A 12226-nucleotide genomic window follows, 5' to 3' on the forward strand; every position below is an offset into this window, starting at 1 on the left:
GAGTATTAAAGGAATCAGTAGTATATGGGATCATTAGCAATCAATACCTATGAAAATTTCATTACTTATTTTCAACAAAAATTCTGAGAGGTTTATTGGCTGGCCCCTTTTTAGCATTCATTAGAATTGTCCTACAATAGCTGTTTCTAAGCTTAGAGTAAGATTCTTACCCCCCTGACATGCAACAGTCTCTGGCAGTTAAACAAACAAACAAACAAACAAAAAAAACATTTCAACATCCTCTGTGTACTTTAAACACTAAAATAATTAATAATGTTATGTTTGTTTATTCTTCAGAAAATTGTCTTTATGTGCTGATATTCATGATCACTGACCACAAAATAAGATGTTAATGACAGAAACAAAGACCAATGGATTGTAAACAAAGCATTTTGTTGAATGCCACTCAAACAGAGGCAAAAACTGTTGAGTGTGGTAAACAAGAGTGTACAAGAGAGCTCACTTTACTGACTGGTGCTATCAAAAAAAAAATCACTGTTCCACTTCCGCACATTGCTAGATGAAGTACACCTGCAGTCTGCATTTACTAAATACCTCCACTTTGCTGGACATATTAAAAACCCCACCCCATTTATTCCTAGCATCATTCATAGATGAGAAAAACTGAGTCCCAAAGTGGATTTTAAAAATAATTGGACAATATTACATAGGTGATAAGTGATGATACAGGGATTTTAATTCAGATGTATTTGACATGGAGGACTATCTAGACTTCTACAGTAGGTGGCCTCAGACAAGAACAATTTTAAAAAAGGAACCACTCTTGTCTGCTTTAAATCTCTCTGCTTTATTTAGGGTGGTTTTCTTTATGATACTTGAGTTAGCTTTAATCCTTGCCCTTGCTTTAGGCTTGATTGCTTTTTTTAAATATCGGATAAATTTCTTCAAGGAAAAACAAATTAAACAACATTTGTTTATCGGACTCATACATACATTAGTGGCAAGGAATAATCAAATTCATCTTCTCAAACACTCTTGCTATACAGATGAATAAAACAAGGTTTCCTGAGATCATGATTAGGAAAGAAACAGGGCTCAACCCAGATCTTCAGTATCACAAGCATGTGTTCTTCCCAATAAATTAAACTATGTTGCTACCTCAATCTCTCCATTGATCCTTTTTAATAAAAATCTTCCAGAAAACAAACTTTGAGTTTTCTTTTATGAAAAAAAAAACAAAACAACTAAACATCAACTACTATGAACACACCCTTAAGGGAATCATGGGTGGCAGTCTGCGATGTGAGCAAGACTGTGTTTAAAAAATGTAACTTAACCTGAACTAATTTACTCCCTCTGCCTTATCATAAGTCAATTTAACTAGATTCTTTTCTGACACACATACCCCACCTAAATTTGGTTTACTCTAACTCCTCTCTATCATATCACCCTTCTTCACAGCACTGGGCGCAATCTGTAATTCTCAGGTTCACTTATTTACATATTATCTACCACTCCCCACCCCAGGAATGTAATCTACAAGAGGACAGGTACCTGTTTGGCTTCCTCATATTGTATCACATTCTTAAAATACAACAGGTCACACAGTAGGCTCTTCTGAAGATTAGTCAAATAACTTAAGTAAAAAAAAAAAAAAAAAGCATGAATGATTAAATGAAAGACATTTAATATCATACTCTAGGAATTATGCCAAATAGCAGCACTTAAATAATAAAATTACAATGAAATGCTTTCGATGGGTGCTTCCAGAGACAACAAACCCTTACATTTTTATAACTTGTAAAATTACAAAATGTTTTATGTTCATTATCTCATTTGATGTTTGACATAATTAACCTTGGGCATCCTAATCTAAACCCAATTCTGTCAAAGGTATAAAAATAAATAATATAATTTTGAGAAAAACAAATATGGATTTGTGAGTAATAACTATTCATTGTAATAAATCAAGCAGCAAAGAAAAATATTTTTAAAAGTTATTGATTCCCTCCTTCTCTCTACCAGGTAATATAATTCCACTTCTCTGATGTAACTGACATTCATAGAATGGAGTATATCCTTCCAGATATATCCTTCCAGAGAACTTGACACTCCCATATTTTAAAAAAGGAATAGAAGAACCAGTGAGACAAAGTAACTTGTTCTTAGACACACAGTCAGTGGCAAACTGAGACTAAAATCCATGCATTCAGATAGTTTCCAAAATGTCCTCTTCCACAACACTTGCGCTATAAAGGTGGCAGTGAAGATTTCAAAAAGACATATTCCTTTCATGATCTTTCAGACAGCCATGGGGTATAGAACAAGCAAACCAAAATATCAAACGGTAATAAATATAAAGGAAAGAGGGTAAGGAAGTTAAACCACATTATAAAGGAAGGCAAAGAAATAAACAATGGGAGGACTTGTCCTGAGGAGGAAATAGTGAGAAGGAAGATAACAATGTGAACAATTATTTGATCTTAAAACCACAGGCTGGAGAACAGGGTGAACCTTGATGAATCAGTGTTGAGAAAGTACTGCCAAGAACAAACAGGTTATTCGTAAGTCAGATCATTCTTCTCCTAAAGGGTTTCCTGAAGAGAGGGAGGAACTACTGAATGAAAGGGGAAGCAACCTATTCTGATTTTAGTAGTCTATTTTTTTTTTTCGGTTTTAACTTCTCCTCCTAAACCCAAAGCATCACTTTCAAGCAGAAAGTTGGTGGCTTTCTTCCTTTCCACTTAAAAGCTTATCATTTATGTTGGCTAGGAATTCTAAAATTAAAGCTAAACAAAACCTTCAATGGCATCCAGGTTAACCCCCTTCTTTTACAAACGAAACCCAGAAAATTAAGGGAACATGCTGGAGAAAATGAAAGTAAATGCGTGATCTGAATGGGTCCTCAGTTTTCGGCTTGGATAAATCAGACTGCTATGGCCTTGGACCCTCAACCAAAGTGAATTATTGCTGGAATTTAAAAGGATAGAGATGAAAAAACATCAATCCATTTTCTGTACTATGTGTTTCACGGTGGCAAAAACTTACTGAACTCATCCAATGCATATTAATCAAGTTGACCCTAAGATGGGGTAAATTAGAAAACATTCTGTAGGATGTTTGTCTAAGATATGATGAGTTTAAATAATTCACGGCATTTATGGCCTCCCTTTTCTACCAAAGTATAAGTGCCCTCATTCTTCTATATTCCAGTGTTTTGTGGGGCTGAGAACCTAACATTGTACTATCATTCTCACTTTACAGATAGGAAGAGTGTACAACAAAGCGTTTGAACTTGGTTAAATTAAAAAAAAAAATGTTCTTTCATCCTGAGCCTTAGCTCTCAGTACACAGCCTGGTGAACTACAGGCCTTCGTAAAAATGATGCCTCTGACAAACGCAGCAGCAGTGTACTTGGAAATATTTCCCAAGTGTTTTGTGAAACTTATTGTTTCTAATATGTAGTTTCATTTAGCTGGTTGGGATTAAGTAATTGAATCTGTTTCAGATGATTAGATAGATAGGTACATTCATACACACATATATAGAGAGATGGATATTCTATAGCTTATAATTGCAGCATGGGGAGAAAAGGCTCTCTGTTTCGCACACACAGACATACAACACACCTCAACTGTTGGTTCCCACCTTATTTAGCCAAATATAAAGAATGTAGTGAATACATGGTGGTTATAAAGTGCAGAGCATTTTCATACCTCCCCACAATTGCATTGTCCATTAAACTTCAGCTTTAGGCTCCAGAATCAGCCGATACTCCTGGGGTGACTACTCATTAGCCTTCATTGCTTAGCATAAAATTTGCACTTTCTTGTCCTATCTGGCTTCCAAGGAATTTCTTTACTTTCCCAACAATTATATCATGCATTAAAAAAAAATGGTTTTAGATGTGTATTCTGGGAAAGAGATATATATATATCTGTGTTATCTTGGCCTACCTTATCCATTGTCTCTATGTTCTCCACAGGAAATGTTGTGCCATGAGATGCCAAAGTTGTGGAAATAGCAAAATTCTTGTTATGCTACTGTACTTTTTGCATAATTTACACTAACAATCTATTCATTTCCGTTAAAGAGCATGTTTACAAACATTCAGTTTTCTTGATTCTTTAACCTAATTCAACCTGAGTAGGAACACACCCTCAACTAGAGGGGTTAAACAGAGTCAGTACATATATTGTGCCTAGGTTTTCAGTGTCTTGAAGGCCCAGAATTGCTCTCCTTCCCATCTAACCTATATTTACATAGATATGCTTTGAGCTTCTGCTTGTTAACAACACTGCACCTGTACTAATGACATAAAGATGCATATTATATGATGCAGTTCATTCCAGTTCAGAGTAATAATGACTTTAAAAAGTAAATAAAGATAAACAAACAAAAATCTAATAAATACATAAATAAATAAATTGCATAAAGAAAGCAGAAAAATGTAAAAGGAAAATAAGGGAGAGGACTTGAAAACAAAGGAGGAGAAAAAGAAGGATTTTCCATGTATGTTGAGACTTTGCACCTTGTGTACAAGTATTCTATTCCTACTTTCCCCATCACAACCCAGCTTCACTGAAGCCCTAACAAAGCCAACTCATAGCCAATCACAAAGTGAAGGTCAAGAGGTCTTAGGAATTTGGCAATCCCTTTTCAAAGATATGCAGCTTTTTCTCCTCAATAATAGCAATGTGGCCTCATCTTTTCCTTAAAAGAAAATTGAAGCTCATGTGAATCAAGGCAAACATTCATGCCTCATCAAGCAAAAGCACAGTTTATGAAAATGTAAATGATCATATATCCATTTGGTAAATTAAACATGACACCACGAGGCCCATGACTTGAAAGCATTGTGGTTTAAGCTAAAATGAACAAGACTTGTTTGGGGGGAAAAAGAGACAAGAAAGTAAAGAATATGATGCATAATAAAAATAGCTCAGAATGTCTTAATGAAGGAAGAATTAAAAGATCCATTCTTTAACTTTACATATTATCTTAATGATAAATCATTCCTTATAGTGGAAGAACAAAGGATATATTGTCATTAAGAGCAGTTTTAAATCCTGATTGTATTTAATTCATATATAATCTTTGCCAAGTTAATTAATATCTCTAGGTATTTGTAATCTTTAAAATGATAATAAATACATAGAAATGTTGCAAGAATTAAATTAAAATGCACAGCTAATATGCCTTGCATACTGTATGGAATATAGTAGGTATTTAATAATTATTACCTGTCTATCTTTTGTTTCCCTACTAAATATTTTCAAAGCATAATTTATCTTGTTGATATTTAAAATTGAAGTTTGCATAATTGGATAGATCTTAAGACCAGGAACATTACAGCACAATGGAGTGCCTAGAACCCTCCTTCCATAACATATTATAGATATTTCTCAAACAGATTATGTGGTCAAATAAGTTTAGAAATGGTGATCTAAACCCATTTCTTTACTGTAAGTCTTCTTACAGGCTTTAATATGTTAATGTAAAACATAAATCTCCAAAAGAAGGTGTAGAATACAATGGGTCTAATGTATTTGAGCAAGGAATCCTTGGTTCATTGAGCATTTTGAAGGTCCAGGTCTTCCTAGCACATATCCTGGGATATTTTACAAGGTTATCCTTGAAAGAAATGGCCAAAGTTCTACAAATTTGTTATTTGCTTTGTTTTATTCATAACTCTAAATTGAAATAATAGCATGAGGTCCAACTCATCCTTTAAAACTCTAAGATCAACTTCTTTAAACTTTCTCTCACTTTCCCATTTTGAGAAGGCCACTTTCTCTTTTTGCTACCAGTTTAAATTAAACTCTATCTATAGTGAGCATTTGTCAGTTGCCCTCCTAGGATTCAACATCCTGCCATCCCTACCCCGTCCTCCCCCAAAAAACAACCTTTCACCATTAATACTCTTAGATCCCATCCAGACTCTGCCTCTCCCCCATTGTCAGCCAGGTAGCTGTAGAGGAGTTATCCCACCCATCTCTAGAGGATGATTTGCACATCCCATACACTTGGCCACAGTTACTCCTTGTGTGATAAGCACATGAGTCAAATTAAAGCCACTAAGGGATAAATCTTAGGCTTTGTTTGGTGACTACAGTATAAGACTATTTTTATATATAGTCTAGTATAAGGATGATGTGAGACTTACAATTTCTCCAGCTATTTTTTGACAACAAAGAAGCTTTTTTGATGGAAGCCAAGGAGCTGCAGGTGATAAGAACGGTAGGACAAAAGAGAGAGAAACCTGCTCCTTGGTGCCATTGCATTAATTCTAGCTGAAGTCAACACTACATCTGGATTTTTCTGTTGCACAGGTCAATAATATTCCTCTCTGCCCCTGTCCTTATGCTCTATCTTAATCATTAGTAAAATAAAGTCTCCTAAGTGAAATAATTTCTAATAGTGGATAATACGTATTTGTTTTGTGTGTTTGTGGCTCCCCCCACCCCTCTTCATGAGCTCCTGAGAGCAGAAATCCTTTTATCCACCTTTTTGTTCCTATATATTTAAAACACAATACCTGACCCACAATTAGTGCTCAATAATATTTCATTGAATTTTAGTTAATTCTTATCACAGTTTCATGTTAATTCTGACACTCTGTATATTCCCTATAAAGGAAGAAGAAAGAAACTGAAGTCTATATCTTTAGCTTACGTAATAGCAAGTCATCTGGAATATTTGCTGTTCCTGAATTTTAGAAGCAAATTTGTGCTTCCAGTTGTCCCCAGAGAGTGAAGACATAAGAAGTGCTCTATGCCTCCTTCTTCCCACCCCACCATAGGCATTTAATATGATTGTTTCAGGACAAGATTTTAAATAAATTCTCAAGTTGTGGTGGGAAAGGATTTTTAGTTTCACCCTCCAGAGATATTATCAATATTTAATATTGGAATTCATAGGATAGTATTGTCAATGAAGTTTAACATTGAACAGACTTTAGTTGGGTCATCTGCAAATACCATATTGAGAATGAAGCAAGCTTCCTGCCTAGGAAAATGATTTTGTCTGTCAAATTAGCAGAGATCATTCAGAGATATGGACAGGGGAAACTAAAGGATCCATTCTAACAATTGGACTGCTTGATCTTTCCTACTTTTCCTCCCTCCTTCCTCCCTTCCTTCCTCCCTCCCTTCCTTCATTCCTTCCTTCCTTCCTTCCTTCCTTCCTTCCTTTATTCCTTCTCTTTACTAAAGTTCATATCTATGCTCATTGTAAAAACTATGTCCAGTTTTTAGGCTTCACTCTTACTTTATTTCCATAGATCCCTTTCCAATTGATGATTCCAGCTCATTATTTACATTAAAAGAATCAATCCCACCTAATAGAAGTTTTAAATAAAACTTCACACAGAGATTTTTAGAAAGACTGTCCTGGTATAATGAAAAGGTATAAAATGGAGAAACATTAAATGCTCTAGCTACTGTAATAAAGGACTTAAATGAGCTATTTCATTGAGCTCTTAAATAGCTTTCAGAAATAGACGGACTTATCTCATTATTTGTTGAGCACTTACCATGTGTCAGATACCGTACTAAGCACTTGATTTTCATTAATTCATTTCATCCTCACAGCAATATTTTGAAGTTGGCTCTTTATTATTCCCATTTTACAGATGAAGGAAATGAAGCTCTATGCCCAAGACTACCTTGCTAGTCATTGCAAGAGCTGAGGTTCAAAACTAGACAATCCCTCAGGGGCTGTACTTGATCACACCCTGCTAGTTCACAGTAGAGTCAGCATTCAGTGCCAGATGGCTTGAGTTTAAAACCCAGATTCTTTCCATAATCCTCCAGCAAAGTCCTGGGATTCAGAGGTTCTGAGTTCTCTTTCTGGCTATGCCACTAATAACATGCCTTTGAACAATTTAGTTAACCTGGGAGCCTCCAGTATCTTGAGGGACTTATCATCCACTTCAACAAAGTTTATTTGAGTCTATGCCCATCAGTTCAAACTATGGAGAGAAAAACCCAGGCTTAGGTATTTAGTCATAGATATACTATTTTATACAAACTGTGCTGCTATCAGTATATTAGGTTGGGAAATAGCTTTTGGGTTTGCTGCCAGGAAATGCAAGAGAAACAGTTATTTTACCATTCTTTGCATATTTTAAGACAATACATTCAGTTACTTCAGTACCTCATTATGTTTATCTCTGTACCAAAGCCTTCTCTATTCATTCACCCATTCATTCATTCACTCATTGTCAAGTCCCTAATAAATGTCCCTGAGTGTTTTAGTTCCTGGTGATACAGCAGTGAACAAACAAAAACCCTACCCTGTAGGAGCATTTTTCTTGGGCATATCTATAGTTTGAAAGGTCTAAAGATTTTATTTTATCACATCAATCAAAAGTGATGAAATTTTAGTTAACTAATATTTTACCCCAGCTTAGTGCAGATATATTTAAAATGTGGTGTGAATGTGGTCTGAAGAATGTGTACTTTTTAAGGCTTTAGTTCATGTATGAGATAAAATAATGTAAGTCCCTCCAAATTGTCTAGAACACTGTTATAACATATCTAAGTATTCTTTCCTTGGGTATTGCTGAAGAAATGTCATCAAAGTCCCCTTTTCTCCACATCCTTCCAGTTTATTATCCATAGGCATAAAGTGTTTGACAATACCATTTCTATTTATTTTACTTCTTGTCTGTATTATGAGCTGATTTTAATTTCAAGCACAGGGATTTTTTTGCCCCAACTTTATTTTATTACTCACTTCCCTCCAGATGTTAGCTCCTACTGTAGAGAAACCATAGATAGCTAACTTGTTGCACAGTGTCTGATGTATAGCATTTACTCAAATAATGCAAGATTGAGTGAAATTCAGTGAATCATCTGTAGCTGGGCCAACTGTGATGGTAAGCCACTAACCATTTCCGGAAAGAAGATAGGTTTAAATTTTTTTGAAGAGGAGTAAACCACCCCAGACATTCTAACTGTTGAAAGAGACTGCTGCAGTTGTCTTGCTGCTCTCTTTTCTTAGCATTTTCCTTCTGTGAAAGTTCATTGCTGCTGAAAGAAGCTTGATTGTCAGCCAGAGATAGTGAAAACCTTTTGTATCTCTCCAATCCTCAACTGCCTCCTCAGGAACAATGCAAACTTCATGCTGCCTCATGGATGTGATTCAACTTTCACCTGGCACAAACAACCTAAGAGGTGGAAGGAGAGCCAGCATACACAGGGGTAGCAGTCTCTATCTGCAGCACCAACAACAGGGACCCCTGGCTGGGAAGGCTTTGTGTGGTGGACGTCAGTCTACCACAGCAAAATTCTTCCCAAATGCAGATCCAAAATAGAGTTCTATGAGTCACTATTTTTCTTCTCTCACGATGGTTCTGCTTCATCTGTAATGTTTCTGCTCTAGCGCTAAGAATGGAGAGATGCAGATTCTCTGGCTTGGATAGATTGGCTGTGTAATACAATCATTAAATGTCTTAAAACTGGGTCTGAATTTGAAGGTGTTAGAAAATTCACGGGAGGCCATTCTTTGTGTGATTTTGAAATTATTTTCAATTACAGATTAGAGCACGGCAGTGTCTGTAATATCATTTAATGAGGCATAATGCTTCCTTTTATCATTTTTCCCCTATGATGGAAATGGGCACCCTTAAGCCAACTGACAGATCCCTAAGTGCTGACAATCACCACTCCAGTAGGTGAGAAGGAGAACAATGATGCTGCAGATGAGTGCCAATGAAAGTGATAGATCTTTAAAATAAATTGCATAAAGCTTCCAAATTAGATGTAATTGGAATATATTCATCAAATTTTGAATTTGGACTGAATAGAAATAGGAAGTTAGTATTGAAACATTGAATAAGGCAACACTTAGAAAATAGAAGTCGGAAATTGTGTATATGTATATGGAGGGGGAAAGGTCACTAAAATTTTCAGTGGCTGGCTTTCCCAGATTCAGAGACAAGTAATAGGAAAAGTGTATGTTTATATTTTGCATATCTGCTTTTTTTAAAACCCCTATGTGTGTCTGCTTACCTACGTTCTTTTCGTCTTCCTATCTTAAAATTTCCAAAGAATTTGTCAATAAACTATATCCACTTTCAGGAAGAGATACTGCATGGAATACATGAAAAAAGCAGGGAATAAATTCACTTTTCTTTCTTGTTATTGAAGACAAGTAAAAGTGAACATATTAAAATAATTGTAACAATTCAGTGAGGTTAATATTCCATGGAATTTTTTGTATTTTTAAAGTGATTTGTGATTCTTCATTCTCCTGTCTTTTGGTGGAGTATTCAAATCATTTTCTACCAAAGAAATAACAATATTAGAGCAGAAAAGCCATGTCATTTGTACTCAATTTACCCATTGACTATTTAGCAAAGCAAAGGCTTGCAGGGGGAGTAGGAAGAAAAGAAGATGGCAGAAATAAAAGAGAAACTTTGTGGATGATGGAATGGAGAAGAAATGGTGAGTAGCTTGGGGTAGCAAGAGCATATGTTACATAATAGAATGTAGTAGATATGATGTTAGAAAGGCAGATTTTAGACAGATTTTGAACAGCCTCCATAGTCATGTGAAGAGTCTGAATATTATTCAGCAGTTGTATTCGATTGGATTAAATATTTACATGAGTTTATTAAAAAAAACAGAATTACAGTGGCTTAATATGATAATAGTTTATTTCCTCTACATATGAACAACAGCAGTCCATTTCTAGGAATAGGCATTCCATCGTCATCTAGAATCCAGCATCTTTCTAGCTATTTGCTTCATCATCTTCAACATGTTTTGCAGCATTTTATCCTATAAGGCTCCTTCTACTCCAGTGATCATACCTCCCCAAAGGCCTCTGGAAAAGAGGTAAAAGAAGCATATATCCTGAAATATGCACAAACCACATTTGTCTACATTCTTTTAGACAGGGCGTGGCTACATCTATCTGTAAAAAATGTTTTGGTAGTGTGAAGAAAAGGAAGAATGGATAGCACAAGAAAAGTAGCTTTATCTGCACTAGTAAGCCATAGAAAATTTTATACTATACAAATACAAATTTGGGTTATATAAATGATGGACTTAAGTAAGGTGAGACCTAACAGGAAGGAAGACACTCTTAGAACAGTCCTTTAGTTAATTAGTGCCCAAGCTAGGACAATGACAATTTAAGACTTTATGGATTGAAAATTGGTTGGAGGCATAAAGTTTAGAAAATGTGATGGCACCTGGTTGCAGAGTATGAAAGAGCTCATGATAACTCTCTCTCAATTTCCCAGACCAGATGCTGTGATATATCTAAAGGGATGCACAAAGGAGAGGAACTTCAGTATGGAAAAGTTGAACTGAGCAGTGCCTAAGGGACATTCAAGTGTGTTAAATATTCAGGCACTTGGGATGCAAAGATAGACAATACAAGTCCCTGCCCTGAAGAAGATTCTAAATCTAGTAGTGGGCAGTACTCAGCTGAGTGTGAGGGTTCAAGGTAGAACTTTAGAGGGTAAAAATCTACTTTTAAGGAGTACTAAAGAAGCCAGTAGACAGAATTCATAAGTAGAGATCAGAGAAGTTGGGGGGAAAACAGAAAAGCACATCTAGAAATGGATAGTTTTGAGAAGAAGCTGCTCAATTCCATAGGAACTTCAGAGAAAATAAATAAGAAAATAATAATCGAATAAAAAGGATTAGCTCATTCTTCTAAAGAACTACTTCTGTAGAATGAGCAGGGATAGAGAGGAAATAGAAGTATAGATAACAGGCCACATTTCTAAGGCATTTGGAAGCTAGCATGAAGTGACAGTAATATGAAAGGAAGGTTTAGTTTAAAAGGGAGAAATTCTAGAATATTTAAATTCTAAATTTCCAGTATATAGGAATTAGTGAAAATATGAAAGAGAAGGATGGAAATTAAGCAAAATCTTAGAAACTTGGAGCAGGTAGAGGAAGATAGGCTCAAGTACTTCTAGATGAGATAATTAATTGGAAGGCAAAGGTATATGTGTACATATAATTCAAAAGTGGACAGAAGAGAATGGATGAAAATTCAGATTGCCTTCAGGGTCCGTGATTAGTAAAAGAATTGTTTCATGAAATTGGAAAGCTATGACCAAGTTATCCACATAACACACTTATCCCCCACACCTACCACTTTACAAAGGATTAAAATGACAAACTGTTGATAAGCAGTCATTACCTCTAACTGAGAAATTAAAATATTGTGGGTATATGCCCTGCATCTGCTATGCAACATACCCAGGCAAGCATCTTCATGTTTTTGCTCCAGTAAAACT

Source organism: Choloepus didactylus, chromosome 6 (assembly GCF_015220235.1).
Source record: "Choloepus didactylus isolate mChoDid1 chromosome 6, mChoDid1.pri, whole genome shotgun sequence".
NCBI lineage: Eukaryota > Metazoa > Chordata > Mammalia > Pilosa > Megalonychidae > Choloepus > Choloepus didactylus.